This window comes from Nyctereutes procyonoides, unplaced genomic scaffold (assembly GCF_905146905.1).
Source record: "Nyctereutes procyonoides isolate TBG_1078 unplaced genomic scaffold, NYPRO_anot_genome, whole genome shotgun sequence".
Classification (NCBI taxonomy): Eukaryota; Metazoa; Chordata; class Mammalia; order Carnivora; family Canidae; genus Nyctereutes; species Nyctereutes procyonoides.
This window is the reverse complement of record NW_026575136.1, coordinates 39,801,413-39,826,664: the sequence shown is the minus strand read 5'-3', so window position 1 is coordinate 39,826,664 and position 25,252 is coordinate 39,801,413.

Genomic DNA, 25,252 nt, shown 5'->3' with positions numbered 1-25,252 from the left:
CACACAACTTCTGACAAGCAGGTAACATAAGGGAGTTTGAAACTAAGTACACATGCAGTGTGTAACTGTGAGGGATAGGCACTTTGCTCAATACTCAGAAATAAGTAGGACTTGAAGCCAGCTTTCAAATAGTTTTATTCTATTGGACTTAGAATCTAACACCATTCAAGGCGAGGAGACTCCAGCAATGCACTGTAGTGTAATCAGACACACAAGCCCTCCAGGCCTGCACCTTGCCATTTGCCTTTCACGCAGCTTCTGAAAATCAACTAAAAGAGGATATTAGTAACTAAATCTACAGGCAGTGTGGAATGTCCAGGGACAGCTCCTGTGCTCAACTCTTAGAAGTAAGTATGCCTTGAAGCCAGCTTACAACTATCCTTGCTCCTATGGTAACACCACTCTATGGTATGAATTTCTTTCTTTTTTTTTAATAAATTAATTTTTATTGGTGTTCAATTTACCAACATACAGAATAACACCCAGTGCTCATCCCGTCAAGTGTCCCCCTCAGTGCCCGTCACCCATTCACCCCCACCCCCCGCCCTCCTCCCCCTCCACCACCCCTAGTTCGTTTCCCAGAGTTAGAAGTCTTTATGTTCTGTCTCCCTTTCTGATATTTCCCACACATTTCTTCTCCCTTCCCTTATATTCCCTTTCACTATTATTCATATTCCCCAAATGAATGAGAACATACACTGTTTGTCCTTCTCCAATTGACTTACTTCACTCAGCATAATACCCTCCAGTTCCATCCACGTTGAAGCAAATGGTGGGTATTTGTCGTTTCTAATGGCTGAGTAATATTCCATTGTATACATAAACCACATCTTCTTTATCCATTCGTCTTTCGATGGACACCGAGGCTCCTTCCACAGTTTGGCTATTGTGGACATGGCTGCTAGAAACATCGGGGTGCAGGTGTCCCGGCGTTTCATTGCATCTGAATCTTTGGGGTAAATCCCTAACAGTGCAATTGCTGGGTCGTAGGGCAGGTCTATATTTAATTCTTTGAGGAACCTCCACACAGTTTTCCAGAGTGGCTGCACCAGTTCACATTCCCACCAACAGTGTAAGAGGGTTCCCTTTTCTCCACATCCTCTCCAACATTTGTTGTTTCCTGCCTCGTTAATTTTCCCCATTCTCACTGGTGTGAGGTGGTATCTCATTGTGGTTTTGATTTGTATTTCCCTGATGGCAAGTGATGCAGAGCATTTTCTCATGTGCATGTTGGCCATGTCTATGTCTTCCTCTGTGAGATTTCTCTTCATGTCCTTTGCCCATTTCATGATTGGATTGTTTGTTTCTTTGCTGTTGAGTTTAATAAGTTCTTTATAGATTTTGGAAACTAGCCCTTTATCTGACACGTCATTTGCAAATATCATCTCCCATTCTGTAGGTTGTCTTTGAGTTTTGTTGACTGTATCCTTTGCTGTGCAAAAGCTTCTTATCTTGATGAAGTCCCAATAGTTCATTTTTGCTTTTGTTTCTTTTGCTATATGGGTGTTATGCTATATGTTAGCAAATAGAACTCCAATAAAAATATACAAAAAATAAAAATTAAAAAAATTAAAATTAAATAAAATGAGGATGTTCAAAACTAAATCCACAGGCAGTGTGGAAAGCGAGGGTCAGAACCTTGGCTCAATGCTCAAAGGAAGTATGCCTTGAAGCCAGCTTTCTAGTTGAAAGCCTCTCATTTATGGGAATTAGTATCAAGATCCATTCTAAGTGGAGATGTTCCAAGGAAATTGCTATATTGAACATGAAGACACAAAATTTCTGGGCCTGCAACTTTCACATTCCTCTCACACAACTTCTGTCAGGCATCTAACATAAGGATGTTAGAAGCTAATTCTACAGGGAATCAGAATGCAGGAGAAACAGGCCATCAGCTCAACTGTCCAAAGAAAGTATGCCTTGAAGCCAGCTTTCAACCAGCCTCCAATTTTTAGGAGTTAGATCCTAGATCCATTCTAATTGAGGATGTTCCAAGGTAATTGCTGTATTGAACCCTGAGACACAAACCATCCAGGCCTGCAGCTTGCCACATGCCTCTAATGCATCTTCTGACAAGCATTTAAAATGAGGATGTTAGAAACTAAATCCCCAGGCAGTGTGGAACTGGTAGGGACTGCCCCTGTGCTCAACTCTCAGAAGTAAGTATGTTTAAAGCCAACTTACTTTTATACTTGCTTCTATGGAATTACAGACTAACACCGTTCTACGGTAGGAATTTCCATTGCAAAAGGTGTATTGAACTCGGAGACACAAGTCTTCCAGGCCTGCATCTTGCCACTTGCCTCTCATGCAGCATCTGACAAGCATCTAAAAATGAGGATGATAGAAAGGATATCCACGGGCAGTGCAGACTGCAGGGACCAAACCTGTACTTAACTCTGAGACGTAAGTGTGCCTTGAAGCCAGCTTTCAAGTAGCCTCTCTCCTATAAGAATTACAAAATGCTCTACACTAGGTGAGGTTTTTCCATGGATAGCGCTGTATTGAAGTAGGAGAAACAAGACTGTGTTCTACAACTTGCCACATACCTCTCAGACAGCTTCTGACAGGCATGTAACATAAGAGAGTTTGAAGGTGTGTACACATGCAGTGTGGAACCGCGAGGGATAGGCACTTTGCTCAACACTCAGAAATAAGTACATCTTGAATCCAGCTTTCAACTAGCTTCCTTCTTATTGGAGTTAGTACCTAGCAGGATTCTAGGTAAAGAGGTTCCATGCAAAGCTCTGTACTGTACTTGGAGACACAATCCTTCCTGTTCTGCAGGTTGCTACTTGCTTCTTACTCAACCTCTGTGAGGCATCTAAGTTAAAGGAGTTAGAAGCTATGTCTACAGGCCGTGTAGATCTGCGAGAGACAACAAGTTTGCTCAGAAGGAAGTACGCTTTGAAGCCAGCTTTCAAGTAACCTCTCTCCTACGGGAGTTAGAATCAAGCTCCATTCTAGGGGAGGAGTTTCCATGGAAACCGCAATATTGAACTCAGAGACACAAGCCTTCCATTCTGCACCTTGCCACTTGCCTCTCACACAGCTTGTGATAAGCATCTAACAGAAGAAATTTAGAAGCTAAGTCCACAGGAAGTGTGGAGCCATGACAGCGCCTGTGCTCAACTCTTAGAAGCAAGAGTGCTTGGAAGCCAGCTTTCAACTAGCCTCCCTCCTATAAGAATTACAAAGTAGCTAATCTCTAGGTGGAGTTTCCATGGAAAGCACTGTATTGAACTAGGAGAAACATGCCTTCCTTTTCTGTATCTTTCCACTTGCCTCACACAAATTCTGTCCAGCATCTAATATAACTGAGTTAGAAGCTAACTCTACAGGCAGTGTGGAATCGCAAGGTACAGACCCTTTCCTCAACTCTCAGAAATAAGTATGTCTTGAAATCAGCATTCCACTAGCTTGCTCTGATGGAAGTTAGAAACTAGCACCATTTTGGGTGAGAACGTTACATGAAAAACACTGTACAGTACTCAGAGACACAAGCCTTCCAGGGCTGCAGCTTGCCACTTGCTTCTTATGCAGCTTCTGACCAGGATCTAAAATGAAGTAGTTAGAAACTAAATCCACAGGCACTGTGGATCTGCGAGGGAAAGCACCTGTGCTCAACTCTCAGAAGTTAGTATGCTTAAAGCCAGCTTTCAACTAACATATCATATCTCCTATGAGTGTTAGATCCTAGCTCAACTCTAGGTGAGGAGTTTCCATGGAAAGCACTGTATTAAACCTGGAGACATAGGCCTTCCCCTCTGCATCTTGCAACTTGCTTCTCAATCAACTTCTGTCAGGCATCTAACTTAAAGGAGTTAGAAGCTACGTCCAGAAGCAGTGTGGAGCCGTGAGGGAAAACACCTGTGCTCATCTCTCAGAAGTATGCTATGAAGCCAGCTTGCAACTGGCCTCTCTCCAACGGGAGTTAGAACCTAGCTCCAGTCTAGTTGAGGAAGTTCCATGGAAGGTGATGTATTGAACTCAGAGACACAAGACTTCCTGTTCTGCAGTTTGCCACTTTCCTTTCACACAGCTTCTGAAAAACATCTAACATAAGGGAGCTAGAAGCTAAGTCCACAGGCCGTTGGTGCCCAAGGGATAGCACCATTGCTCAATTCTCAGAAGTAATTCTGCTTTGAAGTCAGCTTTCAACTAGCGTCTCTACTATGGGACTTAGAACTAATATCATTCTAAGTGAGGTGGTTCCATGGAAAGCGCAGTATTGAACTCAGAGACACAAGACTTCTGTTCCTGCATTTTTCCACTTACCTCTCACACAGCTTCTGAGAGGCATCTAATATAAGGGTGTTAGAAGCTAAATTCACTGGCAGTGTGGAGCCATGAGGGAAAGTGCCTGTGCTCAACTCTCAGAAGTAAGTAATGCTTTCAAGCTAGCTTTCTACTAGCTTAACTCCAATGAAAGTTAGAAACTAGTACCATTCTAGTTGAGGGGGTCCATGAAATGCCCTGTACAGTACAGAGACACAAGCCTTATGTTCTGCAGCTTGCCACTTTCCTCTCACACAGCTTCTGAAAGGCATCTAAAATGAGGTAGTTAGAAACTAAATCGACAGGCAGTGTGCAACTGCAAGGGATAACATGTTTCTAAGTGTTGAGCAAGGCACTGTCCCGAATATTTCCAAACTGCAGTGCTCATAGCTTCTAACTCCCAAATATTAGATGTCTGAAAGAAGCTGTGTGAGAGGCAAGTGACAAGCTGCAGAACAGGAAGTATTCTGACTTCGAATTCAATACATCACTCTCCATGGAACCCTCTCAACTAGAATGGAGCTACATTCTAACTCCCATAGGAGAGATGCCAGTTGAAAGCTTGCATCCGGACAGACTTATTTCTGAGAATTATGCAAAGGTGCTGTCCCTCAGGCCTCCACACTGATTGGGAACTTAGCTTCTAACTCCCTTATGTTAGATGCTTGTCAGAAGCTGTGGGAGACACAAGTGGCAAGTTGTGCGCCCAAAAGGGCTGTGTGTGTGAATTCAATACAGCGCTTTCCATGGCACCTCCACACCTAGAATGGACTTAGATTATAAATCCCATAGAAATATGGCTAGCTGAAAACTGGCTTCAAGGCATACTTACCTCTGAGAGTTGAGCAAAGTGACTGTCCCTCATGCCTCCACGCTGACTGTGGTCTTAGCTTCTAACACCCTTATGTTAGATGCTTGTCAGAAGCTGCCTGAGAGAAAAGTGGCGAACTGGAGATCCAGAAGGCTTGTGTCTCCATGCTCAATACAGCCCTTTTCATGGAACCACCGCACTTAGAATGGAGCTACATTTTAACTCCCATAGGAGACAGGGCTGGTTGAAAGCTGAGTTCAAGGCATTATTATTTCTGAGAGTTGAGCACACTTGCTGTCCCCAATGGCTTGACACTACCTGTGCTTCTAAGTCCCTTAGGTTAATTACATGTCAGAATTGTGTTAGAGGCAAGTAGCAAGCTGCAGACCAGGAAGGCTTGTGTCTCTGAGTTCAAAACAGAGTTTTCCATGGATCTTACTCATCTAGAATGGAGCTAGCTTCTAACTCCCACAGGATTAAGGCTGGTTGAAAGCTGGCTGCAAGACATACTTATATCCAAGAGTTGAGCAAATGGCCTGTCCTTTGCAGCTCCACACTGCCTATGGACTGTTTCTAACTCGCTTATGTTAGAAGACTGAGAGAAGCCGGGTGAGTGGCAAGTGGCAAGCTGCAAACCAGGAAGGATTTTGTCTCCCAGTTCAATACATCACTTTCCATGGAACCCTCACTTGTAGAGTGCAGTTAGTTTCTAATTCCCCTAGGCACGAGGCTACTTGAAAGCTCTGTTCAAGGCATACCTATTTGTAAGAGTTGAGCACAGGGGGTGTCCTTCACCGCTCCAAACTGCCTGGCTATTGGTTTCTAACTCCCTTATGTTAGGTGCCTGAGAGAAGCCACATGAGTGGCAAGTGGCAATCTGCCAACCAAGAAGAATTCTGTCTCCAAGCTCAAGACATCGCTTTCCATGGTACCTCGTCTCCTTGAATGGAGCTAGATCCTAGCTCCCATAGGAGGGACACTAATTGAAAGCTCTCATCAAGGCCTACTTATTTCTGAGAGTTGAGCAAAGGTGCTTTCTGCCATGCCTCCACACTGCCTGTGAACTTAGCTTCTATCTCCTTTATGTTAGATGTCTCTTAGAAGCTGTGTGAGGGGCAAGTGGCAGATCCAGAAGGCTTGCATGTCTGAATTCAATAGAGCGCTTTCCATGGAACCGTGACGTTACAAAGGAACTAGTTTCTAACTCCAATAGGAGCGAGGCTAGTTGAAAGCTGGGTTCAAGACATAATTATTTCTGAGAGGTGAGCTTACTTACAGTCCCTCACGGAGCCACACTGCCTGTGAAAGTAGCTTCTAACTCCCTTATATTTAGATGCTTGTGAGAAGCTGTGTGAGAGGCAAGTGGCAAGTAGCAAGCCTTGAATTATGTTCAATACAGCGCTTTCCATGGAATACTCCACTAGAATGGAGCTAGATTCTAACACCCATAGAAACATGGCTAGTGGAAAGCAGGCTTCAAGGCATACTTACATCAGAGATTTGAGCAAATGCCCTGTCCCACGTGGCTCCACACTCTCATTGTACTTAATTTTTAACACCCTTACATTTGATGTCTGATAGAAACTGTGTGAGAGGTAAGTGGCAAGCTGCAGACCAGGAAGACTTCTGTCTGCAACTTTAATACAGCACTTTCTATTGAAACTTCTAATCAAGAATGGAGCTCTGTTCTAACTCCTACAGGAGCAATGCTAGTTGGATGCTGTGTTTGAGGTCCACTTATTTCTTTTTTTTTTAAGTATTTATTTATTTATTTATTTAAGACAGAGAGAGAGTTGCAGAGACACAGGCAGAGAGAGAAGCAGGCTCCATGCAGGGAGCCTGATGTGGGACTCGATCTCGGGTCTCCAGGATCACTCCCCGGACCAAAGGCAGTGCTAAACCACTGAGCCACCCGGGCTGCCCATGGCCTACTTATTTCTGAGAGTTGACCAAAGGGCCTGACCCTGGCAGCTCCACATAGCCTGTGGGTTTAGCTTCTAACACCCTTATGTTAGATGCTTGTCATAAGCTGTTTGAGAGGCATTGTCAATGTGCAGGCACAGAAGGTTTGTGTGTCCGATTTCAATACTGCACTTTACATGGAAGCTACTCACCTAGAATGGAGCTACGTTCTAACTCCCATAGGAGTAATGCTAGTTGAATGCTGGGCTCAAGGCATACATATTTCTGAGTGTTGAGCACAGGTGCTGTCCTTCCCGGCTCCAAACTGAAGTGCTATAACTTCTAACTCCCTAATGTTACATATCTGAAAGAATCTGTGTGAGAGTCAAGTGACAAGCTGCAGAACAGGAAGTATTCCTTCTTTGAGTTCACTATATCACTCTCCATGGAAACTCCTCACCTAGAATCGAGCTACGTTCTAACTCCTGTAGGAGAGAGGCTAGTTGAAAGTTGGCATCAAGGTGGAATTATTTCTGAGAATTAGGTAAAGGTGCTGTCACTCAGGCCTCCACACTGTTTGTGGACTTAGTTTGTAACTCTGTTATGTTAGATGCATGTCAGAAGATCTTTGAGAGACAAGTGGTAACAAGACACGTAGGCCCAAAAGGCCTGTGTGTGTGAGCTCAATATAGCGCTTTCCATAGCACATCCACACCTAGAATGGACTTCAATTCTAACTCCCATAGGAGGGAGGCTAGTGGAAAGCTGGGTGCAAGATGTATTATTTCTGAGAGTTGAGCACCCTTGCTGTCCCTAACGGCTCCACACTGCCTGTGCACTTAGCTTCTAAGTCCCTTAAGTTAGATACTTGACAGAATCCGTGTGAGAGACAAGTGGCAAACTGCAGGCCTAGGAGGATTGCGTGTCTAAGATCAATACAGAGATTTCCATGGAACTCCCGCACTTAGAATGGAGCTACATTCTAACTCCGATGGGAGAGAGGGCTAGTTGAAAGCTGGACTCAGGCATAAATATTTCTGAGGGTTGAGCAAACTTGCTGTCCCTAACAGCTCCACATTGCCTGTGCTTCTAAATCCCTTATGTTACATGCATGTCAGAAGACGTAGAGGCAAGTGGCAAGCTGCAGACAAGGAAGGATTCTGTCTCCCAGCTTTGTCGTACAACCTGAAATCTGGCATTATGATGTCCCTGGCTCTGGTTTCTTTTTTAATATTCCCCTGGCAATTCGGGGTCTTTTCGACTCCACACAAATCTTAAGATGATTTGTTGCAACTCTCTGAAGAAAGTCCATGGTATTTTGAAAACGATTGCATGGAATGTGTAAACTGCCCTGGGTAGCATTGCCATTTTCACAATATTCATTCTTCCAATCCATGAGCATGGAATATTTTTCCATCTCTTTGTGTCTTCCTCAATTTCTTTCAGAAGTGTTCTGTTGTTTTTAGGGTATAGATCCTTTACCTCTTTGGTTAGGTTTACTCCTAGGTCTCTTATGCTTTTGGCTGCGATTGTAAATGGGATTGATTCCTTAATTTCTCTTTCTTCAGTCTCCTTGTTAGTGTATAGAAATGCCACTGATTTCTGGGCATTGATTTTGTATCCTGCCACATTGCCGAATTGCTGTATGAGTTCTAGCAATCTTGGGGTGGAGTCTTCTCAGGTTTCTAGGTACAGTATTATGTCATCTGGGAACAGGGAGTTTGACTTCTTCTTCACCAGTTTGAATGCCCTGTATTTCTTTTGTTGTCTGATTGCTGAGGCTAGGATTTCTAGGACTGTGTTGAATAGCGGTGGTGAGAGTGGACATCCCTGTCATGTTCTTGTTCTTAGGGTAAAGGCACTCAGTGGTTCCCCATTGGGTTAGACTTAATCTGCTTTGAGTTTTTTCCTAAAGCAAGCACTTACCTTTGATGGCATGCTTTATTTGTTCATCCATTTATTATTTTTTAAATATTTTATTTTTATGTCACATCTATACCTAATATGGAGTTCAAATTCACAATCCTGAGATCCACCGACCTAGCCAGACAGGCACCCTAGTGCCACGTTTTATATCTCTTTGCTTGCTTGCCTATCTCCTCATACCACTGGAACACTTGAGTTCATGATGGAGGAGCTTTAACTACCTCCAAATCTTAAAATGATGTTTGCCATTGAATAGCACTTTAAATAAATCGTCAGTAAAATGAATAGTGGTAAAGGAAATTGTCAACTTTTCACGTGTGTAGGCCCTGCTCCCTGGGCTCCCAGGGAAGCTATTATTTATTTAACATTGATCAAAGTCCAAATAACTCCACCAAACCTCAAAGTGTGGGCTCAGTTTCTGCCCTGACACATGCAGCATGTCTGGTTCAATTAAGACATATCAATCCATCAAAGAGAGCCTGGCCAATTCAGTGTGGTTGGTAAGAACATGGGACTCTTGATCTTGGAGTAGTGAATTCAAGCCCCATGTTGGGTGTAGAGATTACAGAAAAATAAAATCTTAAAAAAAATCACTCAATCAGTTGATCTGGGGGAGACACAGACATGGATCCTACAGGGGCAGGACCCAGCTTACAAGTCTATGCACAGTATTATAAGCAGCAGAGCACAAAATCAGAACTTTCAGAAGTCTGCTAGAGTGCAGGACACACCAGCCTTAACGGTGCTTAGGTGGAAATGTAAGGGGCAGCCCCTGGAGTGACAGGGTGGCCCTAGGATCCCCAGGGTCACCAGGATGGTGTCGCCAACTGTTCCCAGCACAGGAGCGGGAAACGCGCTGAAAGCAGCGAGTCTAGGGGCCAGCTGTCTGCCCTATGTGGCCATAAACTGCAAAGCCCTGTGCAGTCATGGGATCGCTTTCCTGGGACGGGCCAGCAAAGGCCAGAAGTGGAAGGAGACCCTTCCGGGCAGGAAGAGCACAGGTCTCTACCAGGGGAGTGTGGGACCCAGGAAATTTAACAAAAATCCCCTACCCTGGACAAGCAGATCAGGACTAATTCCATTTTGTGCTACACCCGCCACCTCCTGTATCACACCCACATGACCTGCTTATGGCTTAAGGTGCTGCCCCACCCTAGTCAAGCCGCTGGGCACACCCTAATCGGAAATCGGCTCATAACCATGTAACCCTGCCTTGTGCCCGCCAAAACTGCGCGCCGATTCTGACTGCAGTACTAGGCCAGCTCAAGTGGATACTAGAGGCTAAGGTGTAATTCAATCGGCCACCTGCGTGTGGACCGACATGACTGTGCAACTTTCTGCGTATCCCATGGGCCACTGGCCCCTATAAAGCTGCTACGCCTCGTAGTCTCGGGGTCCAAGTCCCTGCTCCACTGTGTCGGGTGCACTTGGACCCAAGCCCGAGCTTGTAAAGAAACCCTCGTGTGTTTGCATCGGGGTCGGCTCCTCGGCGGTTTCTCGGATTCGCAATCCTGGGCACAACAGGGAGTCCCTAAAATTTGGGGTTTTGGAACCGAGTCACTTGTCTGAGATAAAAACAAAACAAAACAAAACAAAACAAAACAAATAAAACTCAGACGCAGGCAGGGTGAACGCAGGGTTCTGACAGAAACTGTGGAGACAAGAGGGCTTGATAGCTCTTCTCTGAAGGCTCACTGCAGACTGGGGGGCTGAATGTTCGGCTCCAGGGCCAGACAACCCGGCGCCCCCACTCTCATCCAGCCCATCAGCACTGCTTTCAGGGAGCAGCACAGCGCCACCTGGTGAAGACCAGGGGCACTTACACCGAGCCCCGTGTCTGAGCCCTACAGGTGCATCTCCACTAAGGCAGGGGTGCACCTGATAATCAGGGCAACGGGCCCCTCCCCCAGAAGCCCTGCACAGACAAGTACACTCGCTCTCACCAAGTGTACTGATCACAGAGGGCTGCAAAGCTTCAGCTCTATGGGGAAAGTAGGATCTAGCTTCCTTTGTACTTTGTTCTTTATTATTTTTTCATTTTTCTTCAATTCTTTTTTATTAATTGCTGAATTTTTATGTATATACATATTTTTTGTTTACTTTCATTGTACTTCACTTTTTTTCTTTCTTATTTTGGTATTTAAATTCCTTTAACAACCAGGCCAAAACACACACACAGGATCTAGTTTTGGGGGGCAGAGGGTGATGTTGTTATTGTTTTTTTTCTTATATTTCTCTTTCTTTCTTTTGTATTTTCTGGAAAAAATGAGATGAAGAAATTCATCCCCCAAAAAGAACATGAGGTAGTACTAACAGCTAGGAAGTTAATCAATACAGATGTAAGTTAGATGTCACAACTAGAATTTATTTATTTTTTAATATTTTATTTATTTATTCATGAAAGTCACAGAGAGGCAGAGACAAAGGCAGAGGGAGAAGCAGGCTCCCCATGGGGACCCTGATGTGGGACTCAATCCCAGGACTCCAGGATCGCAACCTGAACCAAAGGCAGATGCTCAACCACTGAGCCACCCAGGTGTCCCCTGAACCAGAATTTAAAACAATGATTATAAGGATGGTAGCTGGACTATAAAAAGAGCACAGAAGAAAACTAGAGAATCCCTTGCTGTAAGGATAAAACAACTAAAATCTAGTCAGGCCAACATTAAAAATGCTATAACTGAGATGCAGTCCCACGTGGAAACCATAAAAACAAGAAAGGTAATGGATCACAGAGGCAGACTTAGGGAACTTAGCCATGTATTAAACAATAACACTCATATCATAGGAGACTCAGAGGATGAAGAGAGAGAAAAAGGGGCTGAAGTTTTATTTGAACAAATTATGTAAATTTCTCTAATCTGAGAAAGGGCACAGACACTGAAATCAAGAGTGCAGAGAACTCCCATTAAATTCAACAAAAGCTGACCATCGCCAAGGCACATCAGACTCAAATTCACAAAATACAGAGAAGGGAAGAATCCTGAAAGTGGCTGGTGGGGGTTGGGAGTCCTTATCCTACAAGGGAAGATGAACCAAGTTTGCAACAGATCTGTCCACACAAGCTTGGCAGGCCAGAAAGAAGTGGAAGGAAATATTCAATATACTGAACGGGAAAAGTATGCAGCCAAGAATTCTTTATCCAACTAGGCTGTCATTCAGGGTAGAAGGAGAGATAAAGAGTTTCCCAGACAGACAAAAAATAAAGGAGTTCATGACGACTAAACCAGTCTGGCAAGGAATTTTAAGGGGAACTCTTCTAGTGGGGGAAAATAAAGAGACCAAAAGCAACAAAGACTAAAAAGGACAAGAGAATATCACCAGAAACACCAGCTCTACTAGTAACACCAATGCACTAAATTCATATCTTTCAATAATCACTCTGAATTCAGATAGACTACTAAATGCTCCAATCAAAAGCTATAGGGTATCAGAATGGATTAAAAAACAAGATCCGGGATGCCTGGGTGGCTCAATGATTGTCTGCCTTCAGCTCGGGGCATGATCCTGGAGTCTGGCATCAAGTCCTACATTGGGCTCCTTGTGAGGAGCCTGCTTCTCCCTCTGCCTGTGTCTCTGCCTTTCTCTCTCTCTCTCTCATAAATAAATAAATAAATAAATCTTTAAAAAAAAGCCATCAAGATCCATCTATATGCTGCCTACAAGGTCCTGACTTTAGACATACAGACACCTACAGATTGGAAGTTAGAGGATGGAAAATCATCTATTACAATAATGGACATCAAAAGAATGCTGGAGAAGCCATACTTAGACAAACTAGATTTGAAACCAAAGACTGTAACAAGAGATGAAAAAGGACATTATTTAATAATTAAGGAGACTCTCCATCAAGAAGATGAAACAATTATAAATATTTATACCTCCAGATGGGAGTACCTAAATATATAAACCAATTAACAGCAAATATACAGGAACTCACTGATGATAATACAATGACAAGGGATTTTAACACCCACTTATGGCAATGGACCGATCATCTAAGCAGAAAATCAACAGGGGAACAATGGCTTTGACACACAGGACCAGAGGGACTCAACAGATATATTTAGAACATTTCATCCTAAAGAGCAGATTACACATTCCTTTCAAGTGCACATGGTACATTCTCCAGAACAGATCACATCGTGGGCCACAAATCAGCCCTCAACAGGTACAAGAAGATTGAGATCATACCATGTACATTTTCAGACCACAACACTAAGTCAACTGCAAGACAAAATTGTGAAAAGACCACGAATACATGGAGATTAAAGAACATCCTACCAGAGAATAAATGGGGCAACCAGGAAATTAAAGAAGAAATATTAAAAATATATGGGAACAAATGCAAATGAAAACATATTTGTCCAAACCTCTGGGATGCAGCAAAGGCAGTCCTAAGAGACAAGTACATAGCCATACAGGCCTACCCAAAGAAATAATAAAAGTCTCCAATACATAACCTAACCCTACACCTAAAGGAGCTAGAAAAGGAACATCAGGGATCCCTGGGTGGCGCAGCTGTTTGGCGCCTGCCTTTGGCCCAGGGCGCGATCCTGGAGACCCGGGATCGAATCCCACATCGGGCTCCCGGTGCATGGAGCCTGCTTCTCCCTCTGCCTATGTCTCTGCCTCTCTCTCACTCTCTCTCTCTCTCTCTCTCTCTCTCTCTCTCTCTCTGTGACTATCATAAAAAAAAAGTTTAGAAAAGGAACATCAAATAAAGCCTAAAGTCTGTAGAAGGGAAATAATAAAGATTAGAGCAGAAATAAATGATACAGAAACAACAACAAAACAGTAGAATGGAATAATTAAACTAAGAGTTGGTTCTTCAAAATAATTGATAAAACCCTAGCCAGACTTGTCAAAAAGAGAAAGGACCCAAATAAATAAAATCACAAATGAAAGAAGAGAGATCACATACAACACCACAGAAATAAAACAACTATAAGAGCACACTATGAAAAATTATATGCCAACAACCTGGGAGACCTGGAAGGAATGGACAAACCTCAAAAAAAAAAAAGTACAAACTACCAAAACTTAAACAGGAAGAAATAGAAAATGTGAACAGATCCATAACTAGCAAAGAAATTGAATCAGCAAGGCACCTGGGTGGCTCAGTGGTTGAGCATCTGCCTTCAGTTCAGGTCATGATCCTGGGGTCCTGGAATCGAGTCCTGCATCAGGCTTCCAGCAGAGAGTCTGCTTCTCCCTCTGCCTCTGCCTCTCCGTCTGTCTCTGCCTCTGTCTCTCATGAATAAATAAACAAAATCTAAAAAAATTTTTTTAAACTCTCCCAACAAATGGAAGTCCAGGGCTGGATGGCTTCCCGGGGCAATTCTGCCAGACATTTAAAGAAGAGTTAATACCTATTCTTCCCAAATGTTTCCAAAAAATAGAAATGGAAGGAAAACTTCCAAACTCGTTCTATGAGGCCAGCATTATCTTGATCCTTAAAACAGACAAAGACCCCATTAAAAAGAATTACAGACCAATAGCCCTAATGAACATGAATGCAAAAATTCTCAGTAAAATATCAGCAAATCAAAATCAGCAGTACATCAAAAGAATTATTCATCACAATCTAGTGGGATTTATTCCTGGGTTGCAAGGGTGGTTCAACATTCACAAATCAATCAACGTGATACACCACATTAATAAAAGAAAGGATAAGAACCATATGATCTGTCAATAGATGCAGAAAAAGCATTTGACAAAATACAGCATTATCCTTTTTTTTAAATTTTTATTTATTTATGATAGTCACACACACAGAGAGAGAGAGAGAGGCAGAGAGAAAAGCAGGCTCCATGCACCAGGAGCCTGACGTGGGATTCGATCCCTGGTCTCCAGGATTGCGCCCTGGGCCAAAGGCAGGCGCCAAACCTCTGTGCCACCCAGGGATCCCCTACAGCATTATTCTTGAAAAAAAAAAGCACAGCAAGGTAGGGATAGAAGGAACACACCTCAGCATGATAAAGACCATATACCAAAGATCCACAGCTAATATTATGCTCAGTGGGGAAAAACTGAGAGTCTTTCCCCTACACTCAGAAACAAGACAAAGATGTCCACTCTCACCATTCCTATTTAACATAGTCCTAGGAAGTCTTGGCCTCAGTAATCAGACAACAAAAAGAAATAAAAGGGATCCAAATTGGCAAGGAGGAAGTCAAACTTTCAATACTTTCAGAAAACATCATACTCTATGTAGAAAACCCAAAAGACTCCACCAAAAAAAATTGCTAGAAGTCAAACATGAATTTGTAAAAGTTGCAGGATATAAAATTAATGTGCAGAAATCTGTTGCATTTCTATGCACAATAATGAGGCAGAGAGAGAGAAATTGAGGGCTCAATCTCATTTATACTAGCACCAAAAACAATAAGATACGTAGGATTAAACCTAACCAAAGAGGTGAATGACCTGTACTGTAAATACTATAAAAACACTGATGAGAGTTGCCTGGGTGGCTCAGCGGTTGAGCATCTGCCTTCAGCTCAGGGGGTGATCCCAGGCTCTGGGATCGAGTCCCACATTGGGCTCCTTGCAGGAAGCCTGCTTCTCCCTCTCCCTGTGTCTCTGCCTCTCTCTGTGCCTCTCATAAATAAATAAATAAGTAAATAAATAAATAAGTCTTTTAAAAAATACACTGATGAAAGAAACTGAAGATAACACAAACAAAATAGAAAGGCGTTTCATGCTCAAGGATTGGAATAACAAATATTGTTAAGAAGGCTATACTACTCAAAGCAATCTACACATTTAATGCGATCCCTATCAGCATAGCAATAGCATTTTTCACATAGCTGGAACAAACGATACTAAAATTTGTATGGATTTACAAAGATTGAAAATAACCAAAGTGGTGTTGAAAAAGAAAACCAAAACTGGAGCATCACAATTTCAGACTTCAAGTTATTTTACAGAGCTCTAGTGATCAGAAGAGTATGGTGCGGGCACAAGAAGGAGACACATAAATCAATAGAACAGAATGGAAAACAGAAACAAGATACAAACCTGTAACTCTATGATCAATTAATTTTCAACAATCAGGAAAGAATATCCAATGGCAAAACTGCAGTCTCTTCAACAAACGGTGTTGGGAAAACTAGACAGACACATGCAGAAGAATGAAATTTGACCACTTTCTTACACCATACGTGAAAAATATTTATTTATTTATTTATTTATTTATTTATTTATTTATTTATTTATTTATGATAGACACAGAGAGAGAGAGGCAGAGACACAGGCAGAAGGAGAAGCAGGCTCCATGCTGGGAGCCCAATGCGGGACTCGATCCCGGGACTCCAGGATCACGCCTTGGGCCAAAGGCAGGCGCCAAACCACTGAGCCACCCAGGGATCCCCCTAAAAATAAATTCAAAATGGATTGAAGACCTAAATGTGAGACCTGAAACCATAAAAAGAAGAAAAGATAGGCAGCGATTTCTTTGACATTGGCCATTGGATCTTCTTTCTAAATATGCCTCTGAGGTAAGGGAAACAAAAGCAAAAATAACCCATTTGGACTTCATCAAGATAAAAAGGTTTCGCACAGTGAAGGAAACAGCCAAAGCTTAAAGGCAACATATGGGCAGCCCGGGTGGCTCAGCAGTTTAGTGCTGCCTTCAGTCCAGGGCCTGATCCTGGAGACCCGGGATGGAGTCCCACATCAGGCTCCCTACATATACCTGCTTCTCCCTCTGCCTGTATCTCTGCCTCTCTCTCTCTGTGTCTCATGAATAGGCAAATAAAATGTTAAAAAAAAAATAAAAGGCAACATACAAAATGAGAGATGATCTTTCTTAATGACAAATCCAATAAAGAGTATCCAAAATAGAAATCTCAACATCCAAACACAAATTATCCAATTGAAAATGGACAGAAGACATGAATGGACAATGTCTCTAACAAGATATCCAGATGGCCAACAGACACATGGAAAGACACTCAGCATCACCCATCATCAGGGAAATGCAAATTAAAACCACAATGAGATATCACCTGACACGGGTCATAATGGCTAAAATTAACAACACAAGAAACAACAGGCATTGGTGAGGATGGGGAGAAAGGGGAACCCTCTTATTCTGCTGGTGGGAATGCAAACAGGTGCAGCCACTGTGGAAAACAGTATGGAAGTTCCTCAAGAAGTTAAAAATAGAGCTACCCTACAATTCAGAAATGCACAACTAGGCATTTACCTAAAGGATACAAAAATACGAAAGGGTACATGCACCTTGATGTTTATAGCAGCATTATCTACAATAGTTAGTCAAACTATGGACAGAGCCCAAATGTCCATTGACAGATGAATGGGCAGAGAAGATGTGGCAAATATACACACTGGAATATCACTCAGTCATCAGAAAAGATGAAATGATGCCATTTACAACATGAAAGGAATTATGCTAACTGAAATAAGCCAGTCAGAGAAAGACTAATACCATACAATTGTATTCATATGTGGACTTTAAGAAACCAAACAAACTGGCAAAGGCGGGGAGGGGGCAGTTGCGGGGTGATGAGAAAAGCAAACCAAGAAGCACATTCTTAACTATAGATAATAAATTAATAAATTAATAAATACCAGAGGAAAGTGAGGGGGGGGATGGGGAAACGGGATGGGGATGACAGTGCCCTCTGCCTGTGATGAGAACCAAGCATTGTATCCAAGTGTTAAATCACTATGTTGTACACCTGAAACTAATATACTGTGCTAACAAACAGGAATTTAAATAAACTTTTAAAAATAACAATTGTTAGTATTCATGAAACAGGTGTGCACAGAGACAAAAAAGAGAAAATAAATTGAATATCCATACAAAGAGTATTTAGAGCCACAAATCCCCTCCTTATCTCAGCTTAAGAGGTGGCTGCCATAGCTATTCTCATCCCAGCAGATGCCTGAAGTTTCATTCTCTGGAGAGGCCTTGGACTTGGTGGAGCCAGGCCATCCTCGAACACAAAACCTAAATATAGTGCTTAAAACTAACCCACCAAAGATACTGGGAGCCCTAGATGCCAGGCACATGCCGAAACCCAAACTCTAACTGTACCCAGATAATAACAATAACTCTAAACTTAATCCTAACCTAAACCCAACCCAAACCCTAGACCTATCACTAACCGAAAACCAAACACAAATCCCAAGCCCCTAACACATACAACTGAACCCTAATGCCAACCCTAAGCCTAACCCTTAACCCCTAATCCTAACCCTAACCTTAACCCTAACTGGAACCCGAATCCAAACCCTAACCCGAACCAGAACCCCAACCCTAACCCAAACCGGAACCCAAACCCTAACCGAACCCTAACCCTAACCCGAACCTGAACCCTAACCCTATCCTAACCTTAACCTGAACCCAAACACTAACCCTACTCTAACCCTAATCCAAACCCAAACCTGAACCCTAACACAAATCTGAACCCTTACCCTACCCTAACCCAAACCCGAACCTGAACCTTCATCTTATCCCTGCTACCCTAGCTGTGGTCATTCATCTTGTCTCAGGACCAGCCATGTCTGCTTTGGACCTCTCTAGTCACTGACCTTCATCTGCCATGTTAGATCAGGGCAATCTGTGTCCTCATGTCTCTTCCTACCTCCCTTCTCACCCATCTCCAGACCTGTTGGACCCAGAGCACCAAAGACACCGACCATGCTTGCATTCAGGGGACCCAACGCTATCAGCTGCTCCCAACGTCTAGCCCTCTGTGTTCCCCCTATGCACAATTGGTGGTGATGGAGATGCAGCTGGATTCTGAGCTATACTGTTTGCTCATTTCACCTTCAAGAGAAGGAAAGAACTCTATTCATGAAACATATTTTGCATTTATGCTTCCTTAAAAAAATTTTCTTAGGGACTTTTATCCCAAAGTGTCTTCTATAATGCAAACGTTCAGTAATGAGATGTCTTTCAGCACATTTTCCTTTTACATGAGTCCTTATATGGGTCCTTAAAACAGATTGTGTATAAAATGAGGTGAATAGTTTGCCATTTCTCTGAGGCTCAAAGAGCAGAACACACCTGATATTTATTATTGCTGATTTTTCTCACCTTTGTATCTGGACCCAAGGACTGTGAACAAAAGCAAGATGAATGTGCACACTTTGAAATGTCTACGGAAATCTGTAAAACCAAGTTCCCACAGAAGGGAGCTGAGGTTTAGCACAGTTCAGGGATCTGGGTGACAAAAATGGGGGACATATAGCAAGTAATCAAAAGTAGGTGTCATAGTGTCTAAAATCTTCTCTACCTGCTGAGAATGAGCCCTGGCTGACAGAAGGGAGCCACACCTGAACCTGGTTCCTCTGTTTGTGCTGCCCTCAGGCTTAGCAGAAAGCTGAGCACATGGATGTGCTGGCCATGGATGTGCTGGTCATGGATGTGCTGGCCATGGATGTCCTGGCCATGGATGTGCTGGGCCCTGATGTGCTGGCCATGGATGTACTGGCTATGGACATGTTGGCTGTGATGTGTTGGCCATGGATGTCCTGGCCATGATGTACTGGCCATGGATGTACTGGCCATGATGTGCTGGCCATGGATGTACTGGCCATGATGTGCTGGCCATGGATGTGCTTGCCATGGATGTGCTGGTCATGGATGTGCTGGTCATGGATGTCCTGGCCACGGATGTGCTGGCCATGAATGTGCTGGTCATGGATGTCCTGGCCATGGATGTCCTGGCCACGGATGTGCTGGCCATGAATGTGCTGGTCATGGATGTCCTGGCCATGGATGCCCCCTATCCAGTACCAAGGGGACCAACTCCCAGCCCTTAACTGAGGTTTAACAATAATTATAATTACTTCTGTATTTATTATGACCTGTAACATGCTCAGTGCTTTGACTATATTCTCTATTTTAGTTTTTAAACCTCTTTATGGAGGTATGACTGACATAAAAAGCAGTATGTAGTTGATGTATGCAATTTGATCAGTTTGGAGATGGATTTATACCTGGGAAACCATCACCAAAATCTATACCATAAACATATCCATCACTTCTAAAAGCTTCTTCCTGCCCCATTTATTCACCATTATCATCACTGCCATCATCTCCATCATTTACATATGTGGTAAGAACACTTAACATGAAAACCATCCCCTTAGAAAATTTTAACTTTGCAACACAGCATCATTAACTATAGACAGCATGTGGTACCGATCTCTTGCATACCATGCATACTTGGCGACTTTGACTGGCCCCTCTCTGTTTCTGTGGGACTGGCGACAGAGGAGGGAATATTGCTTCACGTCCTTGCATCCAGGATGTAGCACACAGTGGGTGTCTTCCTGTGCAGACCTCCAGCCTGGCTGGTAGCCACTCTGCTCCTGGCCAAGTCCCCTTGATCACACACACTACATCTCAGCCTGTCTCCCAGGCCCACCGATGGGTTGCAGAAACCTTTATCCCGTGGACCTCCCTCTGTCTCCATTTGCTTAGTACCTTTCTTTCCCTTCTTCCAAAGCTGCTCCCTGCTTTCCACTGAAGAAAGAGCTGGTGGAGTCAGACTCTGGTGATAAGGACACAGACAGAGGTGCCTCCTGCTGCAAGGGGGGCTGCTTACTGCTCCACACTTCCAATCTTCATAACAACCACAGGTGGGCAAGTACCACTATTACCTTCATTCCACAGATGAGGACACTGAGGCAGAGCAGGGGAGTTAAGTATCCAGCCTCATACATGATGAGTGATCAGAGCTGGAAACAATCCAAATGTCCTTAACCTATGAGGAAGATTCTGGCTCCAGCCCCCCATGAAATGTAGCCACATCCCAACCCAGTTTCTAGGAGACCCTGCTGGATCCTTATTATAAATCCCCTCAAGACTCTTAAATAATCTGTGCTGCCAAGTTACTGCAACCTCAGGCTGCAAGTCTGGGAAACACTGAAGACAGATTGGGAGAGCCTAGGAAACAGAAGAGGAAGAAGGTGCTACCTAGTGTAAGAGCAAAAGGGCTTGGGGAGGGATGGGACACATGCGGCTGGGAAGGAAAAGTGTGTGGACCCTCTCACGGCCCCTTCCTCCACACAAGCTCAGACTCTTATCAACTCAAAAGCAGTATCAGGACTCTGCTCAACGAATGTCTGCAAAAGAAAACAAACAAAATGGCTAGTTGTTTTGAGTCACTGAGCCTGCGCCGTGAGAGGCAGACACCAGCATCACCTGCTCTTTCTGTAGCACATGTCTGTGCCCAGAGGCAGGTTCCCCAAGAAGTGTTCTGGACATTTGTCGACATTTTCTGCCCTTTTTTCTCCACAGAGGAGGAGGCTAAGAATCACAGAACTCAAATTCCTCAACCGGGATCACACCCAGTCTACAGAAGGAAGTCAGAGGACATCAGTGTTGCAGAAGGTCACCATTGCTGATGGGGCCATGGCTGAAGGGACTGGCCAAGAGCAAGACAGGACCCTTTTGCAAAGCTGCGGACCTGCACTGAGCTACCAGCTTGTTAGTCACTCATTACAGCAATGTGCGCTGATGGCAGGCTTTTCAAAATGCAAGTCACTGGAAATAATACACATTTCTTAGGACTCCACCCTAAGAAGTACCCACCACCAACCTACTGACAGGTCTCCTTCAGCCTCAGGCTGAGCTGCTCTGACCTAAAGCTTCCTCTGGAGTGGACATCATGCTACACATTGTCCCTGGACCTCCTGGTACATAGCTGGGCAACATGCTGAGAGCCTAAGGGAAGGTGTCTGTTGCTGGGAGAGCCTTCCGGGGATGTGGACTGGGAAAGGTTCTGGGCTTGGGGTGGGAGTGTGAGAATGTGTCTTCATCAGACCTCTGCTACTCAAGCAGTGCACAGAGCAGCCACAGCCTCACTGCCTATTGTCTCTTTCTAACCTAATACCACAGCCTATGTCACCAGTGAGTCTGGCACCAAACCTGCTAGCACTAAAGCCAGAAGCCACTAGATCGAGCTTTTTAGACTCCACCGCAGAGGAGGGAGGAATGAGGTGGGGGTGCTGGGGTGGTCACTCTGAGCCCATGACAGGCAGATAACTCTATTCCTGACTTCTAAGGATGGAGCATTGGATGACCCATCATCAGTGAACAACAGAAGATCCTTAAACTTCGCCAAGGTAGAGCAGAGGACCACCTATGGGGGAATGGAAGAGGTAGGTGCTGGGATCCTGAGCATCTTCTGGAGACTGGTATTACCACACTCCCATGTTTCTCACCTTTGGCACCACTGACATTCTGGGCAAGATTGTACCTTGCAATGGGGGCTGTCCTGTGCATTGCAGGGTGGTCAGCAGCACACTCTCCAGACATTGCCAAGTGGGAGAGAGGACAGGAGAGAGAGGACAGGAGTTCTGTTGAGGAACACCTGAACTTACCCTGCTGCACAGACTTGGGCTCTGGCCCACCCTGAGGCTGACCGTGCACGCAGGACCCCCTCCTAGCCAGGCACTCCAGGAGGTGGGAGAAGGTGCGGGGGTGAGGGGCAGGGTGTGGGGGTGGGGAGCAGCTGAGTCTGCTCCTTCACAGACTCTGCTCCATCCCACTTGGAATCAACAAGATGTGTTGACAGCTGATTCAGTGACACACATGAGGTTAACATTTCTCTTCCCTATGATCAGGATCCTAAAAACAATTTAACACTGTGTGTTTCATTATTAAATCCCTCTTCTTTCTGATGAAGAAACCTTAAGTCCTCATGTATTTATCAGTTCAAGATTTTTAACTCTACTGCTCCTTCCACTGTGGATACTGACAATGGTGAGGTCAAACCTAGGGCTTTGGGGGAACATAGTTTTCTGGACCTACAATATTTGAGGGGGACTTTTGAGGGCAGCTCGGTCACCAGTTTTGGATGGATTATTTGTGGAGGATTAGGCCCCTCTCTATTTTCTTTCTCAGCCCCTGTCTAAAACCAGATGCTCACCCTGTAACAGATGGTAAGGATGTATCTCTGTGACCAGGCCTCTGGCTCCTCCATGTCCACTCTCAGGGGAAGTGCACCCCAGGCTAGGCACTCCTCTGACCACTTGTTCTGGTAGAGTGTCTTGAGATTCCACCGTGGGGCCACATCCACTGTGTTTTTTCATTCCTGAATACTGCCAGCAAACAGGTGAGGGGAGGACCGAGGCACCCACTTCACAAATAAAGAAACATGAGGCTCACATAAGTAACACGCCAAAATTCACCTGATGCAGGTCCTTTGTGGGATGCTTGCAGAACACACAGTGCAAAGACAAAGCCAACCAAAATTTCCAACACCTTTGCTGTGAGTCTCCTCATTTAACCTCATCCCAATCTCTGAACATGTTGCTGAGGCAGCTAGCTCAGCAATAATGAACAGCATGGAAATTAGGATTGTGTGTCTGGCCTGTATGTGTGACTGGGGCATGGCACAAGCTGTTCAGAGCCTACCTGCCTACCAGAGAAAGCCAACAACAGAGCCTCCAAGGCTGTGTGCTCCTGTGGTTGTGTGTCAGGCCAGGACCTGAGGGAGTTCTTCAATCATGCTGCCAGACTATAAAGAAGCTTCTCCATCTGAAGACTCTGCCTGGTCACTTGGTTTTGTCTACACTCAACCCACACACAAGCTCGAAGCCCAGCTGAAGACTAGGGGCCCCCCCACATGCATTCCCTCCTGCCTACCATGCCAGTTAAGAACTGACAAAGCAATAGAAAAGTACAAAAAAAGTACATGCGGACCACCAGGGGATCTTGTTCAGGTGTTGATTCAGTGGGTCTGAGAGGGGTATTGATAATGGGTGCTAGGTAGGGCAAGCACTGATGGGCCTTGGACCCCATGGGGGCCACAGGCATGACAGGAGTTATCTCACTTCCATCAAGGACAGAATTTTGCAGCTTCCAGCCCTCCTTCCTCATCTCCAAGCCCTGACCAGTGGTGCCCAGCACCTGCCCCCATCACCTGGAATGCTGTCCATCTTCCTTCAGCCCCTAGTTCCAGCTTCTACAGAAATCTAGGTGGGAGCTCTCCCCTCAGCATGACCACTGTTGGCTGTCAGTGAGGCCCATTCTCTACAATCAGCAACCACAGACCTACATGCAGTTTAGGGGATTTCTCTTTGAAAGAAAGCACCTCCATGCATATTTTGCTCTCTCTGCCTAGAATTTATTAAAATTTGTATTAATAATAAACCATTATGTCAGGTCTTGTGTAGCTTCAAGACCAGTGCACATCCAAAACCTTTTGTCTGGAATGTTTTTTTACTGACTTTCTGTGGGAATTTCTTGGCATTTTTGCCTTAGTTTGAAATTTTTTTTTTAAGATTTTATTTATTCATGAGAGACACACACAGAGAAAGGCAGAGACACAGGCAGAGGGAGAAGCAGACTCCATGTGGGGAGCCTGTTGTAGGACTCGATCCTGGCACTCCGGGACCATGCCCTGAGCCAAAGGCACTCAACCACTGAGCCACGCAGGTGTCCCTAGTTTGGAATTCTGTCTATATGTCTGGACCCCTAACCAGACAGGTGTTTCTTTTACAGGCAGGACTCTTACTCTGTATCTCTGTGGTTGTAGCTGCTGGCACGTATATAAGAGGGTATTTAGTGAAATGAAGTAAAAATTAAATTCTGAGTGATACAGTTTGGCAATCTGTGTTAAAGGATATTGTACTCCATGGCATAGTAATTCTATTTTTTAGGAGTCAATTCTAATGACATAACCAGAAATAAGTGAGTTCAAGAAACACAGTATTTTGTAAAAGCTAAACATTGGAAACATCTTGAATATCCAATAATGGAATGATTAAAAGTGATGCGTATATTCATATATGCAGGTCTTAAAAACTGTATTTCTTAAGAACAGTGAATGAATATGTTCCTTAAATAACAGGTGAAAAAAGTAGGTTGCAAAACTGGTTTCACAGCATGATCACAATTTTGTAAAATATATGAATATATACACAGGAAAAAGAACAAGATAATATATACCAAAAAGTTAACAGAACTGGTTGGTGACTAGTATAATTTTGGATGACTGCAACTTTTGTCTTTTGATTCTTTGTATTCTCCAGATCTCTTTTACAATGAATGTATTGTAATTTTACAATTACATAATTATAAATTATTATTATTTATAGTATACTTTATAATAATCTTTAAACACCTATTTAGGAGAGCCCCAGTGGCTCAGCGGTTTAGCGCCGCCTTCAGCCCCGGGGCGTTTTCCTGGAGACCCGGGATTGAGTGAGTCCCATGCAGGTCCGACTCCCTGCATGGAGCCTGCTTTTCCCTCTGCTTGTGTCTCTGCCTCTCTCTCCTTCTGTGTCTCTCATGAATAAATAAATAAATAAAAATGAAAATAAAACACCTATTTATCCTGTCTT